The sequence below is a fragment of the Fringilla coelebs genome (assembly GCF_963513975.1).
Source record: "Fringilla coelebs genome assembly, chromosome: 9".
Lineage (NCBI taxonomy): Eukaryota > Metazoa > Chordata > Aves > Passeriformes > Fringillidae > Fringilla > Fringilla coelebs.
In genome coordinates, this window is record NC_140067.1 from 16,110,161 (window position 1) to 16,128,126 (window position 17,966).

Genomic DNA, 17,966 nt, shown 5'->3' on the forward strand with positions numbered 1-17,966 from the left:
CACCTCCCCAGTGCCTGTGGGGTCTGAAGGGAGGTGTCACAGGATGGATCCAGGCTCTGCTGGCTGTGCCAAGCAACATGACGAGACGCAATGGACAGAAACTGATGCACAGGCAGTCCCACCTGAACACGAGGAAGAACTTCTTCACTGTGAGGATGACTGAGCACTGCAACAGATTGCCTACAGCAGCTGTAGAGTCTCTTTCACTGGAGATATTCCAGAACCATCTGGATGAAATCCTGTGCACTGTGCTCTGGGATGACCCTGCTTGAGCAGGGAGGTCGGACCAGATCTCCCACTGTGGTCCTTTCCAGCCTTATCAGAATTCTGTGATTCCTTTTTTGATAAATACACCTTCCTTGCCACCCTGCAGGCTGCTCAGCCCTCTCAGTCCCAGAAGTTCTCTTTTGACTCTTGTGCTCTGTCATAACCCAGAGCCATGGGGTCATCTTGCATGTTTTAAACTTCAGCTGATGAGACTGGTTTGAGTGATGTGACTGGACCAGAAGAGGCGCAGGACCAACATTGCAGATACTAAAATCCCCAAAATATCCTAGTTGGAGCAGTCTTGAGAAAACAGCTGGTCAATAATCTGAACTGAGTCAGGAATGGATATACCTTGATTGTTTCCAACAGGTATTTATCCTACTTATTAAAAAACAAACCTTAGTAAAGGAGATTTGACATCTCTAATTCACATTCTTTATTTTCCAAGCTTTTTTTGATTAATTTTTTTCTTTCCTCTGTTGCAAATTTGGCTGATTCCTTCCTTCAAGTTCTGCAAATATCAACTGGCAGGCTTCCTCTATGCTGGAAGAAAAGACCTAGAGTACAGAATCAGAAAGTTGTTCTCTACCAGGGTTTAATCCATGAAGTGGAACACAATTCCCCCTTGACCGTGATGACTACTATAATACTGCAGTCATCACTTCCTCTAACGCAAGCTCTCCTGCTTTTGTTTAAACAGAACATGTATTTGCAATGCAGGTGAAGCCTTAATACTGTGTATCAGCTAGAAAACGGGTTGTAATGCCATGCTTCAACACTGATCACTGGGCTGTGGCTTGGACTGTAGGCTAATGCAGCAGTGTTCATTGCAGTCAGCAGTTTAAGTTTTTCCTTTCTTTGTAGCAATGATCTAGCTTCTGTAGGGAAAATGTTCTAGGTCATCCCATGCAGTCTGCACAATGGTTAAAAACAGATTTGTGCTTTCCTTAGCAGAGTGAGGAGCATTAATGTATTCATCAGCTACTGGAACGATAGCTTTGGCTTATCCAGGTCTTGTCAATTTAGGATTCCCTTTTTCAAAGCATGTATGTTTGTGTTGGAGGACAATACTCAAATTGTGACAGTGATTTTTTTATGGTTTGGGTTTGTTTCTTTTCCAAAGCAAGCTTAAGCTATGAAGCAGTGTTTTCATGGATTTCTTTGTTTTTTGGAAATGAGGATGAACAATTGGCATGTTCGGATGTGGTGGTGAATTTTGATGATGTCAATCCTGACTAGAGAGAGAGAAATCCTTTATTGTGAACAATAAATTAGTCTGTTAATTACTTAATTCCCAGGCACATAAAAGAGTCCTACAAGCATTGGCAGAGCAACTGAACAACTCCCAGGTTCAGGCTTTTTAGTACCATTATCTTATAATTGCTGATTGGCACGGGGTTCTGCTAGCTGTTCCCAAGGGGGGTCAGCAGTATGTGTGGCTCAGTGGTGAGGACTCCTAGGCAGCCATTTATGCAGTGGTTTTGATAGGTGGAAAAAAGCAGTAAGAATTTATTAGCCCAGTATCATTGTTGGGAGGCAGGAGGAGGGCTGGAGCATACGAATTCCCTTGCCAACAAATGAAAAGAATAAAACTGGAATAAGAAGAGTGGCAATTCAGAGACAATAATTTACACTAGGAAAAAGGTAAAAATATTTGCTCATGTTTGGCTGGTTTCTCATTTTGCTCTTTTTGTGCTAGTGACTGTGTCAGGAGAAAGGCAAGTATCACTAACTGGAGGAGAAAATTAGCAGTGTATTTAAATGTTTCATTGTAATGTCCCTTCCTAAGTGAACCTCCATTTAATGTTTAAAGGGCTAAAAATGTTAAGTACACATCAATAAAACAACATAGTTTTAACTTCTAATTAAGTTTTAACTTTGAATACACACAGTTGACTACGCCACTACTCTAATTAGTGCCTGTCTTTTTTTGTTATTTAGCAGTTAGCTAATTTGTTTGTGATGACTAATGAAGAGACCGAAAATCATCTGCATCCTACTGCATGTAGAAATCTTCTTGCTGCCCCTCTGTAATACTTAAAAAAACATTTAGATATTTATTTTAGTTTAATCTTGCTCCCGCAGTTCGTTAGGATGCTCCAGGAGGTTACAGAGTACAATGTTTTGAATTCTCAGTACTCCCAGGCAGGCATGTTAAATCAGGTTAGTACAGCACTTGTCTCCTGCTCTGGGTAACCTGTATTAAGGAATTCAGGCTTATTATAAAACTGAACTCTCTATTGCCAAGGGCTTTATCATTGTGAAACAGTCTGTTTTCTTGTTTGTGTTACTCTTTCTCATCCTGAGCTTATTTATTTTAATAATATTTTGGAAGCTGAAAAAGTACTGGCAGAATTCATATTAATATGTTGTTATTAAAAGAGACAGACCTTTAATTGCAGGCAGTTAACACAAAATCTGTTGGCAATGTCTTGAACAGAATGATAGCATTTAATCATTTTTATCATTATGGTGGTGATGTTCTCAGCGTTATTGCGAGAGAGTTGAGTATTTTTATGATAAATTCTTAATTTAAGGGTTTATAACTTAACTGTAAAAATATGCTCCAGGCTGAAATGTGACATACAAATTCTGAATGTGGAACTGAAGGTTGCTTCTAGTTTTAAAACAAATAAACAATAAGTCCAGCTCCTTGAGAGCATTTAATAGGTATGAACTGAAATTCCTGCCAGAAAATGACCTTTTCTGTGGAGGATCTTCTGTTATTTTTCTTGCTTAACAACCCTGCCCCAAAATGCACACTCCTGTACAAAGGAAAAAAAGTTTAACTTAGTGTTAAGCCTTCTCAGTGCTCTGCATCTAAACCAGAGTGGTTTGGAACTTTGCGAAGGAGACTTTTGTAAAGTTGAAGGATGGGAGGTGTAGTTGCAAAGGAAGCCTCTTCTACTCTGAATATTCCGTTGCAAATCAGGGATTCTCTGTAGTATTAAAAAAATTAATGTAGACCCCCTAGAAGGTGGAGCTATTTTACAGAAATGTTGAGGAAAAAAGGCAAACCAGTATTTTTTGCCTATAAATATAGTAGGCTCTCAGGAAAATTAAAATCCCACGAATCCCATTAAATCCATCAGACTGATCTGGTACAACTGAGAAAAGAAATTAGACTTAGCAAGAAAGAAATTATGACCTTAAGCCATGTATTCACCTGAGGCCTGGGCACTCTAATTCCACAGGGCAAAGTGGCTTCTTAGTGAAATGCCATGTCTGGTGTGCAGCCTTTTAACACACAAGTCAGTAGGGACTAAAGAGCAGCGATGTGTGTTCCAGGTAACTTTGGCTCTTCACCAGCTGCCTTTGGTGAAAGCACCCTTACACACGTGGCACTGGACAGGTGTAACTGGTACTACAGTGATCTGTGCCCTGAGTGCCCACCCTGTCAGCATGCAACACTGAATGCTGGCTTTCAGTTTGACTTTGACAGTTTTCTCCACTTGTGAGCCAGCAGATGGGAGAACAGGGTCTGGCTATCTGTGTGATGTTAGAAGGTACAGGTGAAATGCAAAGAACCACTACACTGAGAGGTCTGATGCATTGGAAACCAAGCTGGCAGTCCATCCTGTCCCAGAGGAACAAATAGCAGGGGGAATGTGAGCTGATGTGGCAGCAATTGCTCCTCTACCCGTGCTCAGAGGAGCCTGAGCTGTGTGTAAGGGCCAAGCCTCACTGCCTGTAGGGCCCACAGATCTGCCTCCTACAAACCCCCTGGGAAATGGGCAAGTTTCAATGAGAGAACTGACACCCATCTTCTTGTGCAACCTCTGATCTGAATGCAGATATGCACAGACACATGGCGACAGCCATAGCACATAATTGGAATGGGGTGCTCAAACAGGCTGACTGCTTCTCCAAAATCACCTTCCTCTTCCCTCTGGCTTGTGGGCATTTGGTCCATGCCCAGGACCCAGGTCCTCTTGACAGTATTAGCTGTGGTTGGTTAATAAAGTAAACAAGTGTTTAAATCTTTTAAATCCTGTTCTTTATTTTTTTCAGCATGTAAACCTCCAAGAGTAAGTCATAGACTTTCCTTGTGCCTCAGGATGTTGAAGTTCCTGGTTCATATAGGAGTTCTTCTTTGTTGCAACCAGTTAGTAAGAAAGGTACAGAAGCAGGCTAGAATGCCAGCTGGAGAATTGCAAGATGCCAGTGGTGCCATACTATGAAGTGTTCTGTATTTTTCCATCATGCTGAAGAAGTTTGGGAAGGTTGGATGCTGTAAAGCACACGAATCATGAAAGGGGGAACTGCTGAACTATTCTGGAGATGAAGTTTACCATTCATGAAAAGATAGCAAAGTGAAGGTGATAAATTTGAACTTTTTAGTTCAGACAAGTTCACCAAGAAAGGCTTCTTTTCCTTCCCTTGCTGGTACTTGCCACTGTGCTCTTTGTTACTGCTATAGGCTATTGGCCCTCTGTGGTGGGGACTCCAGGTTTTGTGTATTTCATTAGCCCAGACTGGGAAACTATGGCCCTTTGAAACAGGAGAAAAATCAAGGAAATAAATGTAAATTTAAGCTCAGGGGAACAATAGAGAAGACTGAGATTCACCTTCCAGAAAATGGACTTCAAATGTTGGAAATCTATTTAGTTCCTTCCCTGGCATCAGCAGTGCTTGATAGATCTCGTGTACATGTGTTCTTAGGAAAATGTTTTTGTGTCTGAACTAGCAGTATGTCCTGGCCTGTTGCATACTTTGACTTATTGTCTTAAAGAGAGTTGAAAATACAGAAAGTAAACTTTGCTGCCTGAAATTTGTATAGACAGCTTTGGTCTGTTTTCTCACCAAGCAATGGAAACAGAAAGCTTGTTTTTCTGGAGGAGAGGGGAAGATTATCCCACTCATCTCCTGTGGACCAGCCAGAGCTCTGCTGCTCTGAACTTGGTCCCACAGCCATAACTGAGGACTGGGGGATAGCCTAACGTGAGAGTGGGAGGGGGGCTGTGCTGCCTTTCTGTGACCTGCAGAAGGGGCACTGAGAGCTGCTCTTGCCCACCAGGATCCTTCCTGCCCTACAGGGCGTTGTGGAAGGGTCACCAGCAGTGACTTCAGGCTGGATTTCCAGCTGTGTGGATGTGATGGCAGCACACAGTAACAGAGTGGGCCTGCTCCTGCCTGGAATTTTGCAGATACAAGCATGTTGTCAATGCTTCTAGAAGGTGTGGAGCCTGCTGTGTCTGCTCTGTCTAGGTGCAAGGGACCTAGTCCAGTCCTCTGGGGATATATTTCACCTGAATGCTCTTGACACCCTGAACAAGTTTATAATGCCTTGAATTTCACTGGCAGAAGGGTCAGTGACAACACCCCTGAAGAACCTAGAGGAAAGAGTCCTTCCATCACACTCCTTGCAGAAACGTGTGGTTGGACAGACTCTCACCTTTCTATTGCCCAGGTACTTCCTCCCAGTGACTTTCCCACCCTGTCCTTTCTCTAGGTTGCTAAATGCAGTACAAGTATTTTTCTGCTGATCTGAATAATCTCTGTTAACCCAGTGTCCACTACTTCAATTCTTGCTCCCCTGCTTTTATTTAGGTAATGAAAAAAGAGGTGCAGGTCTGTTATTAAGGGACAAAGGATTCAGAACACAGAGTACCTCAAATTTAAACACAACTGGAAAGACTTTGAAAACCAAAGCAATAAAAAAATCAAAAAGGAAAATTAAGCTTAGGGTTCATACTAATTTTTCTCACATTATACCTTGCTGTTTCGGGGGTGGGGAAGAATGGTGTATTACATGTAGCATGCAGAGTGACAGAGTGTTCCTGTAGCAAAGCAGTCAGTGCTGGAGAATTTGCAGGCAGAATTCAATAGCACAAGGGTTTTCAGAAACTATTTTTCTTTCCCCCTTTTTTTTTTCCCAGCAATGATTTCTAGCCATTCATCATAAAGCACTAAAAATCAAAGAGCAATATTCACGAGCCTCCTAGTACAGTATGTTAAACCCTGATAACTGTCAGGAAGAGGCTGTCTGAAAGGGAAGAGCCAGGTAGCAGCACAGAAAACAAAAAAAGCATGTTGGGAGAAAAAGCACTGAAGAATAAAAGGAGAGAAAAAGTGCTAAGCAAAGGGGGCCGAGCAGTGCCTCTGTTACATTTGTCATGCTGCCATTTTGTTAACAAGAGAGATATATTTACAACAGTGTAAAATGTTGTTGGTTCTGGAGTTCTGTCTGCTTTCACAGAATCCTGGAGTGACCATGTATGCCAGTGGTAGATTCTGTTCTTACAAATTGCTCTACTGGATTCAGAAATATGTTAGTTTGAATTTATTCAACTAATGTTTTATGCGAACATCTTTCAGCCTAGGGCTTGCCTATGAACGGTTTGCTGGGAAGATTTAATATTCAGAATATGAACTGTTTTCAGTAGATGCATATTAGGAACAAAATCTTCAAAGAAAGGGCTGTCAAGCATTATAACAGGCTGCCCAGGGAAGTGGTGGAGTCACCATTCCAGAAGGAATTCAAAGGATGTGTAGATGTGACACTTAGGGACAGGATCCAGTGGTGAACTTGGCAGTGCTGGGTTAATGGCTGGACTCAATGTTCTTAAAGGTCTTTTCTAACATAAACAATGCTATGATTCTGGAGGAAGTTCAGAATATGTCTCTTTTCTCTGTCTGAAATCTTGATATCTTCATGTAGAGGTAAGTCTCTCTGTGCTTTTTTCTTTGTGTCCAATCCAATCCAGAGCTACTTCCAGCTATTTTCTCTGTTTCAAGGGAATATTATGAACAAACAAAATGCATGCATGCAAGGAAAGCAGAGCTGTCTTGACAAGTGCAAAATAAAAAATGACCACAGCACAGTGCTTTGATAGCAAGCAGAGATTTCTGTGAAAAATAAAAATCGAAAGCATCACTATGGGTGGAAAATTTTGCTGGTTATTTTGGATGCTTGGTAGTAACCTAAAATAGAGAGCAATGAACCATTTGGTCTCTAGAATGCTTTCAGCTTTATGCCTCTCTCTGTAATTAGAAATATGTTAGCATATCATCAGTATATCAGTATTAATCATGATGTAATGATGAGCTGTAGCTGCTCCAGAAATCTTGCTTGCCCCTTCACAGAGGATATTCAGAGAATTTTTAATAATAAGCCAGTTTTGATACCTTCTCATCAATCTAGATTCCTTCTACTCTAAGAATGTAGGACAACTTTTGCTTAGTGTTCATTTTTGACTGATGCCTGTTTTGATGCTTAGCTTCTGCCATGTCTCTGGTCATTGCATGTGTCAGTGTCTAGCTAGTTAAGAGAATATGTGAAAAGTTTCTTCCAAACCTGGGATCATTTTATTTCTTAAAACGGCTACTAGGAATTATCCTCTGCTTTTCAGGGAGATAATATTGCTTTTAAAACGAGCTCATCATCCACTAATCCATTTTCAAACCCTGTTAGGCAATCTGGGGTTAAGTAGAGTATAACAGTTATCCTACTGGATTGATTGTGTAGAGTTAGATCTTTTACATGCAGGGAGCCCAAGACCCCAGGGTCTAATAGTAATATTGCCTTCTCCATGAATAATTTATTGAATCTGTAAAGACTGTGCTCTATTATAAAATGTAGATTGGAGGGAGGGTGTTGTGGTTTGTTTGGTTGGGGTTTTTTCTAAGATTCTGCAAAACTTTCACAGCCAAACCTGAAACATGACCAAACAGATGTCAGGAATAATTCTGTGGAAGTCTGTTTCAATCTGAAGTAAACTGGGCTTAGCTTTTCCATGGTCCTTGTTCTTTAGCAGCTTCATGTTAAGACCATTTATTCTGAAGCAACCAAGTTTCTGTTCTTTTGCAAAGCTGTGCTCACTTAGATTTTCCTGGTTCCAAAGCCTGTACTGAAATCCCATTTCTGGTTTGGTGTCGTATCTCAAACTCAAGCCTTGCCTCACCTCTGCTCCCAGCACCTCCTGAAGATAGAGTCACTTGTAATTGTATTGTAGCTCCTGAACTGTTCTTCCTTCTAAGTAACAAAATCCAGTTCATGAAGGTACTGAAGGTGCTTGAAAAATACATTCCATAGATCTGTAGCACTTTTCTATTGTGATAAAAATTACATGAGCAAACAAAATGGGATAAATGTTGCACATAAACAGCGAAATTATAGACATAACTTTAGTGTTCAGGAGGTCAATATATACACAGATCTCAAGCAAACTTCTCTGCTTGGAAAGAAGCAAATGTTGTTTCAGCAGCATCCTCAGCAGTTCTGCATGTAACAGAATGGTAATGCACAGTGATCAGGAAAAGAAGGGGCAGGTGGCCTCTCAGGAAAGCTGCATTCTCTCAACTCACACTTATAATCATGCAAATAAGAAAGAATCCTCACGTTTGGTTTGTATTTTTTCTCTATCTAAACAGGTGCAAAGAATCAAAGAAAGAAAAGGACATTTCAATTTCTGCGTTCATAGTATTTTAAATAACACAGAAAATACGTTGTTACTCTTTGTTGTTTTGCTTGTCTTTCTCTTGCGCTCCTGGCCAGAGGAGGAGTGAAAGCTGTAAAATGAATGTAAGTATCCTGTTCTTTGTCTCCTACCATACTCCCTGCAGCCTTTGTTCCCTCCAAGGCACCTCAGGTTTTTCTACATTTCTCACTCTCACAGATTCATCCTGGTAGTGTAAAGAGCTGGATGGCAAATGCATTTCCCACTCTGTCTTAAGATATCCCAAAACCTCAAAAAATGAAGAGGACAGAAGCTACTTTGCTGGATCAACACTGGGGCCTCCTCCATGTCTCCTGTTAGTTTTTTAATCTCCAGTCCATTGGAGACTCTGTTGGAGTCTGCTCTGGAATGGATCTCTCTGCCCATCTTTCTCACTGGGTTGCTTGGCTCTATATAGTTATAGCTGTAGGAAACACAACTCAGCTTTAGTCTTGTGCTTCCCAAGTGCCTTGGAAGGAGGGTATTCTTGGGAGGCCGTTCTGTCTGGGTTTATCCAGAACCTACTTTTGCGCTTCTGGCCCTGATTATTTTATTTCTGTCAGGCCCTGTTGTGGCCAATATGTAGGTTTTAAGCAGGTACGGGTTTTAAGCAGGTATAGATGTGTTTCTCAGTGTCAAATACATGATCTCTTCAATTTCCTAACTCCTGGTGGTGTATCCCAGCCACGTCACAAAGAAATATTGACATCTTACTTTCAATTTAGGATTCCACTTCTGTGCTCTGAATAAGAGAACTGCTTAGTCTGAGTCTGGGTATGTGAACAGAAATGAGATTTGTCCCTCAAAAACGCTTTTCTTTATGTGTCCTTTTTAAAATATTATCTGCAAATAGTCTTGTAACAACATGAGCACCATTAGTCAGTATATGAAGCAGTTCTGTCTTTATCAAAGACAGAAGAAAGGGAAGGAATTCCAAGACAACAAAAAAAGGAATTCCAAGACAACAGTAGAGTCCTTAAATCTCAACATCTTTTTCCTTCTTAGATGAACCAAATCCTTGGCTTAGGAATGTATTTTAAAATTTAATTGCAGATTTTTTGTATCAGAGTATGTGCAAGTATTCCATCCGTGAGTAACCTTACAGCCACTTTAGCTGTAGCTTACCTCCATTTACACTTAGTTTTCTGTCTTTTCCTGGTAGCATCTCTTATTCATCTTATTCCTTCTCATTTTTGTTCTCAGAAGATGCAAGTGGTTTTTACTTAGGTTTTGCAATATACATGAAATGATAAACCCTCAGCATTATTTCTAGGACTGCATAGATGAAAAAGTGTGGTTTGAGGTTCTGGGGTTTTCTTCTTTGAACAAGTAGAGGATTATTTTCTCCTTATTTCAACAGTAACTTAAATATATTTTATTAAACTTCCCAGAAGAAACAGATGAAGAAATTAAAAGAATTGCACTTGGGAAAGGTTGTAAAAATAGAGCATTCTTAATGTGAATTGTTTTGCAAGCATAACAATGGATGAGACATCCAGGAAACAAGTTTAGTGTAATTAAGTCATTACCCAGGAGATTCAGACACAGAATATCTTTTACTCAGTTGTCTGGTAAACTGTTAGCAGCAGGATTAAAAACCTGCACAGTGCACACATTGACATATTGCAATGCTAAAATTAAAACTTATTATAGCCATGACTAGGGCCAGACAAGATATTTCAGCCGGGGCAGGGTGCTGAGAGGAGGCAGAAGCTGTGTTATGAATGCAAGACGTGGCTGAGCGTAGTTCAAAGGAACTTTAGCTCCTGATGCAGATGCAAGGCACAACAGATGAGCTGACTTCAAATCTTGCCTCTGGAAAAGTTGCCCCAGATCCATCTGCACTTGTCCTGAACTGAAGATGTAGACGTAGATTCCCACGCTCAGAAGAAGGTAGGAGACAGTCTCTCTCAAATATTTGACTCAGCTTGGGGAAAAACTAATTTAATTTATTGCTAGTTAAAATAAACATTTAATTATTAGCTTGGGTAGCGAGAAACAGAGAAACAAACATTCAAACACCTTTCATCCCCCCTTTCTCAGCTTCAGCTTCCCTCCAGATTTCTCTACATCCTGCCTGAACAGTGCAGTGAGGCTGGGGCTTGCAATCAGTCCATCACAGTTCTCTGCTTTTCCTTCCTCCTTGCCCCTTTCTTCTGTTCCAGAGCGGGCTCCAGGGGCTGCATTCCCGTCAGGAGTGTTCTTCTGCTCCAGGATGGGGTTGGCCATGGGCTGCAGGGAGCGTCTGCTTTGTTGTGGAGCAGCTCTTCCTCCAACCTTGGTGTTCCCTCCTCTTTTCTCCGCCTGGCATTTTCAGCCCTTCCTTTAGATCTGTTTTCCCAGGGGTGCCCTATGCATGGCTGGGGGCTCAGCCTGCCCTGCAGTGGGTTGGTTTGAGCTGGCTGGGACCGTCTGTGTCTGGCACGGGGCAGCCCTGGCTGCTCTACCCAGCGGCTGCCCCACGGCCCAGGTTGGTGATCGGGGGGGTTCCGCAGCTCACTTCTGAACAGCAAGCTTTGGTTTCTTCAGAAGAACCCCCTGCAAGCCAAACGTGAAGTCCTAATATCTTTTTCTTTTCCAAAGAGGACTCAGATTCCTGCTGTAAGAACTGTTCCAGCAGAGACAGGTAGCTCATGATAAATTTAACTGTAATCTCTTAAATATATGCTAATGCTTTGCTTTCCATGTATGAGTATTCATGCCTCTTACCCATTGGTGCTAATTATCTAACATACATTACCATAAAGCTGGAATTGCATGAGGTATGTTAGTGCTTCCTAAACTTTATTTCAGACAACTTTCCAGCTTATTCATCAGTAGGTAATTTTATAGCTCCCGGACACGGCTCACACAGAGTAACGCAGCTCCTTCCGTTTTCTCTGCAAAAATGACGAGACACAGGCCAGCTGGTCCCCCACTGCTCACTCTGCTGAAATGATATTCCCATCACAACTCCTGCTGTAATCACTTCTACTAATCTTGTTCTCTCTCCTTCCCACGTAGATTCTCCAAATCATTACACAGGTTAACTCTCCCCCACCTGCCCACCAGTCACAGAATTCAAACAACGAGCCTCAAATTATGCCGAGAATAAATGGAGATAAACAGCAAACCCAAGGAGACAAATAAGACGAACACCTTGAAAAGGAACCAGTAAGTGAAATAGGATGTGACAGGCTCAGGAAGATGAGAGGGAATGATTTCCTGGAATGCAGCAGCAATTTCGTGCCAGCAGCGATGCGCCAGCTGTACTTGACCTTCAGTAACCTTTATCCCCGTCTCCTACTGCTGCTCCTACAGCTTCTCAGCCTGGTTCTCCTCCTTTGCTGCTGTGGTTTGCCTGGTCAGATGCCTTATCTAACTGGCACAGACACTGTGTTTTCTGAAATCAGCCTTTTCCTGTAAAGGTGCTGCAATCTGTGCATTTCCCCACACCAGCCTGCAGTGGGATGTAGTCAGGGGGCTCCGCAGTGGCGTGCAGAGGGAAGTCCTTTGTGTATCTTCTTGATGGGTTTGACCTGACTTTGTCACGTGTGGAAATTAATGTCCACCATTAACAGAACCATGCCTCTCAGAATTTTTCTTGAGACCTTTCAGAAGGATGCTCTTTGTTGGCTTTGGCTGGGAATTTTCTGGCAAAGTGGATTTTTCCCTGTAGGTTGTCAGTTCCTTGAAATTAAAGCATTTAATAGGAATGAATAAATGCCAATAAATTCTTGGATAGTCCTTTATGAGGGTTAAGCATTCTGATTTGACATGTTTTAAACAGGACACAATCACTTGTCTTGTTTCAAATATCTCATGAATAGGGTTACAAAACATTTCTTTCAAAAATGGAAATAAATATTTTGGAAGTATCAAAGTGGAGAGTTTCTACTGGCATAATTCATTTTAGTGTGCATGACCCTTGTGCCCTTTTTTCAGTCTTGCTGCTTTGTCTTGGGTCAGAGTAAGTGAGGGGGGAAATCTTGAAAATACTGGCAGAACATGGTTTTGTGTATGCACAGCCATTCTGGTCTTGTTTTTCCTCATTTGAAGGGAAATAATTTCCTTTTGCCTATCTGCCATGCTATAAGAAGCTATTGTCAAAAACAACTTGTTAGCAGACACCACCAGCTGCTTTGGAAGGGAATATCCCCAGTCCAATGATGCTCAATGTATTTCAAGAAAGAATGTCACTTTTGTGTTTCAGCTGTTTATGAGGACACCAGCTCCTTTGGCAACACGTGGAGGCCAACAGGAAAGAACATCAAATATCTGTGTGAGCACTTCATTACATATTTGATGCAGTGTAATACATCTCCTAATCCTGTTCCTGAAACATTGCTGTAGCTGTGTTGTTTGGTCTCAGTGTGCTCTTGTGTACGTCCCCTCGTGCGCTGCAATATCAAAACACTTTCTGTTACTAGGAGCAGAGTGTGTGTGTGTGTGTCTTTTTGTATAAAGCACTTCCCTCTGTCTCTTCTCAGCCTTTCAGGGAAGGAATTTGATTATTTTATAGAATTTCACTTTTTTTGACAATGTTATTGAGGGCTGTTCAGCTGGAACGATGAGGTTTACACTGAAGTTTGCAAGCGAGTTTATTTTTCTCTCCTCAGGGAAGAAGGTCCTTAGTCCATGTCCAGCTCCTCCAAAAGTCATCTCCTTCTCTCAGGAGCATCTTGCCTGTTTGGCTGTCAGATTCACTGTTTGGAGAAATCCAGCTGTCATGGGAGGCTGTGATCAGAGAAGGGGAAGGAGGTCTCTCAGGTAGATGGGGCCGGTCCTGCAGCGCACTCCAAATTTCAGGGTAGTGACCTTGAACTCGTCTCCACTCTGCAGGGAGCCCTGCACAGTAAGCCAGAGCACTGGGGTGAAGTGTTTGCTGTGACCTGCATTGCTGATCAGATGAACTGTTATGTCTAGCAACACTTGGTATTTTTTGCAGGATCCATAACTTCACTCCTAGATCTGATTTGAAGTGGTGGAAGTGTCACTTGGTTAGCTATTTCATCAGACCTAATAATTTACTGAAGGTAAATGAATTTTGTGACTTTTTAAAGCCCCCCCCTACCCCCGCCCCCCTATTTATTTTACCTTCACCTAAGTACAGGAACTTTTTCCATGGTCTGTAATAGATTATTTTCTTACAGCTGGTGTGAAATAGTTCATTTACACCGAGCAAATCTAAAATACTAATTTTAAGTATCTTAGAGTATGACAGTTTAGTAAGCCTATAGCTAAGGAAACATCATATTAGGAGTATAACAGTGTCTGTCTCTGTTAAGATGAAGCTATTTTAGAAATGCAGATAGTGTGAGAGTGTTTTTCTGGCTTTGTTGAGGAACTCCAGTGGGCTCTCTCTATGTTCTTTATTGTCTTGAGTTCAAATGAGGCCACAGGATATAGTTAGTCTCATTGATCCTGCCAAAGGTCCCCAAAAACCTGCAGCCTGATGATGCAAAACGTTGATCTGGTACAAGCTCATTCTGCTGCTCCTCTTCCTTCCAGCATCATTGATGGGTTATTTTTACATGGCAGGTTTTAGGCTGGAACAGATGCCATCTTTTGTCTCCAAGATGATCTCAGCTCAAAAATATGTCACCAACTCTGTATGGAGGCTTTGGTGAGCTGCACTAAAAAGTTATTTACCTGGCCTAGTCTGGCATGAATTGTTCCTCCTGTGGGGTGCAGTAGAGCAGTGAGGTGACATTAATGACCAAGGGTGGTACAGCAGCCTGGCCCCTGGCATGAGACTCATCAGTTGAGGTATTTGGGCTTGCCTGACAATACTAACATCTGCCTGAAACAGAATTTATAGAGGTATGTCCAAATTCAACTTGTGTTTAAACACTTTAAAATAGCGTATTCACCCCATGGACTATCGACTTAGATTGAGAAGAAAATTCCTAATCCTCACAAGGAGAATAAAAAGTCAAAGATCTCTTGCATGGGGTTTTTTTGGTGACATCTTAACTAATGTGAATTTTGGATATTTGGCTTGTGATTTTTGAACTCCTGACGTTAAAGTTGGGATAGACAGTGAACAGGAATCAGCACTAGTGAAATTCCACAAAAACCTACCAGAGTCACACTTTAACTAATACCGAATATATGGTATAAAATATTTTCATAGGGAGTCAGCAGCTAATTACTTTGCATTTGTGTATGCTGCCGTAGAATTCACCAAGATTTCAACTTTCAAAATTAAATTTAAAAAAAAAGTATTTGAGAGAGCTCATCAGCAACCTAGAAGTTATTTGCAGTATTCTTTGTGTAGAATATATGTATATTATCCTCACCTACTGTGGAATATCTTCTGCCATGCTTGTTATGTGGCTCTAGACTCCCATTAACTGAATCCCTGGTGAAAAGCCGTTTTCCTACATTATATTGTAATGCTCTTGTTAATGATAAATTGATGAAGAGCTGCTTTTTTAGATTAGGTGAGTGGTCCTTTGATAATGGGGTTGGAATCAGGCCAGAGGTTTTATACTACTTTGCCTGGAGGGTGAGAACCAACTAAAATATTCCTTTCTTGTGTTCTGCTAGAAAGTGAGACAGTCAAAGAATTTCAGCTTTTAATTTTAAGAGAGCAGTTCAGTAGTTTACATGGTGGGTATTTTTAGACTTTATCCTGCCCCCCCCCCCCCCCGCCCCATATTTCTAATGAATTATTAAAGAAAGGTACTTCTCATGTAATTAGAGAGCCAAGCACCTTTTAAACAAGACCAACGTCTTACGTTTGAATTGATTAGTTTCATTTTCAATGGCAAAAGACCATGAGGCAAATACTTTTGCATGTTTCAAAGTTAAGATCAATTGTTCTCCTTTTCTAGTTTCAAATGCACTAGCTTAGTACTTTTGCTGTATCAGAAAACTGTTAGAATATTTATGGGTTTTATTTACATAAAACCCAAACATTTTCTATTACTTTCTTTGGGCAAGGAATGTGCAATGGATTATTAGATCCATAGATTTTTCTTACTATTAGCATCAATATAGTTGAAATTAAGTGAAAGTAAAATACATTTTTAAAGGGACACATATTTTATAGCTTCCAATCGTGGCTCTGATGGTCTTTCTCAGCTCTGTACCATGCCCTTTGGGAAAAAAACACAGGGCATGCATGCTCATCTCTTTTGATCATGATTTGACAAGGTCATGCCTTGGCAGGATTGGGCTGCCTATTATTATCTTGATGTTGTTTTAAAATTTAGTGGTATATGGAAAAAGAGAGGACAGTGGAATTTTAACACACCCAGTTGATGTAAGAATCTCTTTGCTTATTGCCTGATGGAGTATAGGGTGTGTAAATGTGAACTTAATTAATTGAGAAGATAATCTTAAAATGCAATTACAGTAAAGCAACTTTAGAATAAGGTTACAAAATTGGAGTTGGCATTTTGATTTTTGCGTTGAAGTCTAGGTCTTTGGTTTACTCCTCTATGAAAAACAAAGATACAAACAAATAAAAGAACCATAAAACAAAGTGTAGCTTTGTTAAGTTAAGAGTTTGACCCTTCCAGTACTTAAAGTTTCAATCACAAGATAATGAGAATTCTTTTCTTGATGAAGAATTTCTTCAGCCTTTTAGATAAGAGAGGAGCTAATCTCACTGTAGGAGTGATTCACAAATCCCTTATTAGCCTTCTGCTCTCCAACAAGCATTTGCTGTGGTGATCAGAAGGAAAACTCGGTTCTACATTTAAACTTCTGTTCTTCAGCTTAGGCTCATGGTCTGCCTTCAGTTCATATTGCTGCAAACTCACTGACATGTGGTGTCAAATCCTCTGCACAGACTTTTATTTCCAGCTCAGAGGGAAGTGCCTGGAATCCTTGCACCACCTGGAAAATCCCAGCACTACCTGGTACATGGGAGTCATTTGCTCCCATGTCCTCATGAAAAGACAGTGTGTATCAGGTTCCAGCCTTGATCAGAGTGACAATAGAACTATGTGATGGCAGCTCGATGGAGGATAGGAATAAAATGTAAGATTTTGGGGCTGTTGTACTTTAGTTCCAAGGATTCACAAAATTCTCTAGTCATTAGCATGGAATGTTGCCTCTTGAGGCCATTGCATCCCATGGCAAATAGGAGATGTGTTGCTAAAAGAAGGGTCTACATATTTAAATTGTGCTGCCTTTCTTCAATTTGCCTTTCCTAGGTAAGCTTTGGGTACAGCTTCCACCAAATTGTTTTGTCAAGGATGTGATGTCTGTTGCAACTGGGGAGGTAAAAGGCAAGACATGTCTTCAGTTTAAAAAAAACCCCAAATGATCAGCAACAACTCCTAGTTGGAATTCATGAGTGTGTAGTTTCTGAATACATAAATGCTTTTTTCACCTGAAAGTTTGCCTTATAGGACAAACATTATCCCCAGTGCCCTGGCCCCTGCAGGGGAAAGGGTGCAGAAATCTAAATATTATGTTTAAAATGATCCTGGTTGTAAAGAGCTAGAGCCAAAATACCTAAAAGACAGCTTTTGTACCCTGATATTTGTTTCAACCTGTGAAAAGAACAGTGGCTGAGCGCTTGTTAAAGGTATATTTTCTTTTAAGTTATATGGAGAGAGATGTCAACTATTTACCATAAATAGATTTATACATTTGAATATATAAATGATAGTGTTACTTACCTTTAGTAGGTTTCCCACTGACAGGTATGCTCAGAAAACATCTTTCACTAAACCTGAAATGTTGATATAAATATCTGAAGAAAAATACTAATCACAGAATACATTGAACAGACTTACTGATCTTGTATACCTGGAAAAAGATTTTCAAACAGACTTTGTCAGCTCAGCCTTGGCATTCCTTGTCAAACAAAAGCATGCCTAAAGACACATTTCAAAAGCAGACAATACAGCACTTGCTAACCTGCAGAAAATCGAAAAGGATCAGGGAGGCAGAGAACAAACAGAATAGGTAAGCAATAAGAAATGGAACACAGCTCTAAAGAGCTGTTTCAGAGAGCCAAATATGTTTAAAGAAGCCTACATTAATAATTAAACACCAGTAAGTAAAATTCCAGTATACTTTTTTTTGCCAGCATTGTTTTAAGATTTGTAATATAGAAATGAAATTATTGATTCGGTATCAGTAAGGAAACATAACTGGTGTAAGGGGAGGAAGAAGCAGATGGAGGGAAGGGAATGAGGCAGGAGTATTTTTAGATGCCAGGCCAGTCTGGAATGTTAACTTTCTGCAGTAGAAGGTCCATACTTCAGTATTCGTCCACTTCAGTCAGCTAAAAATTTGGGTCAGGCAGCTGTTATCTGA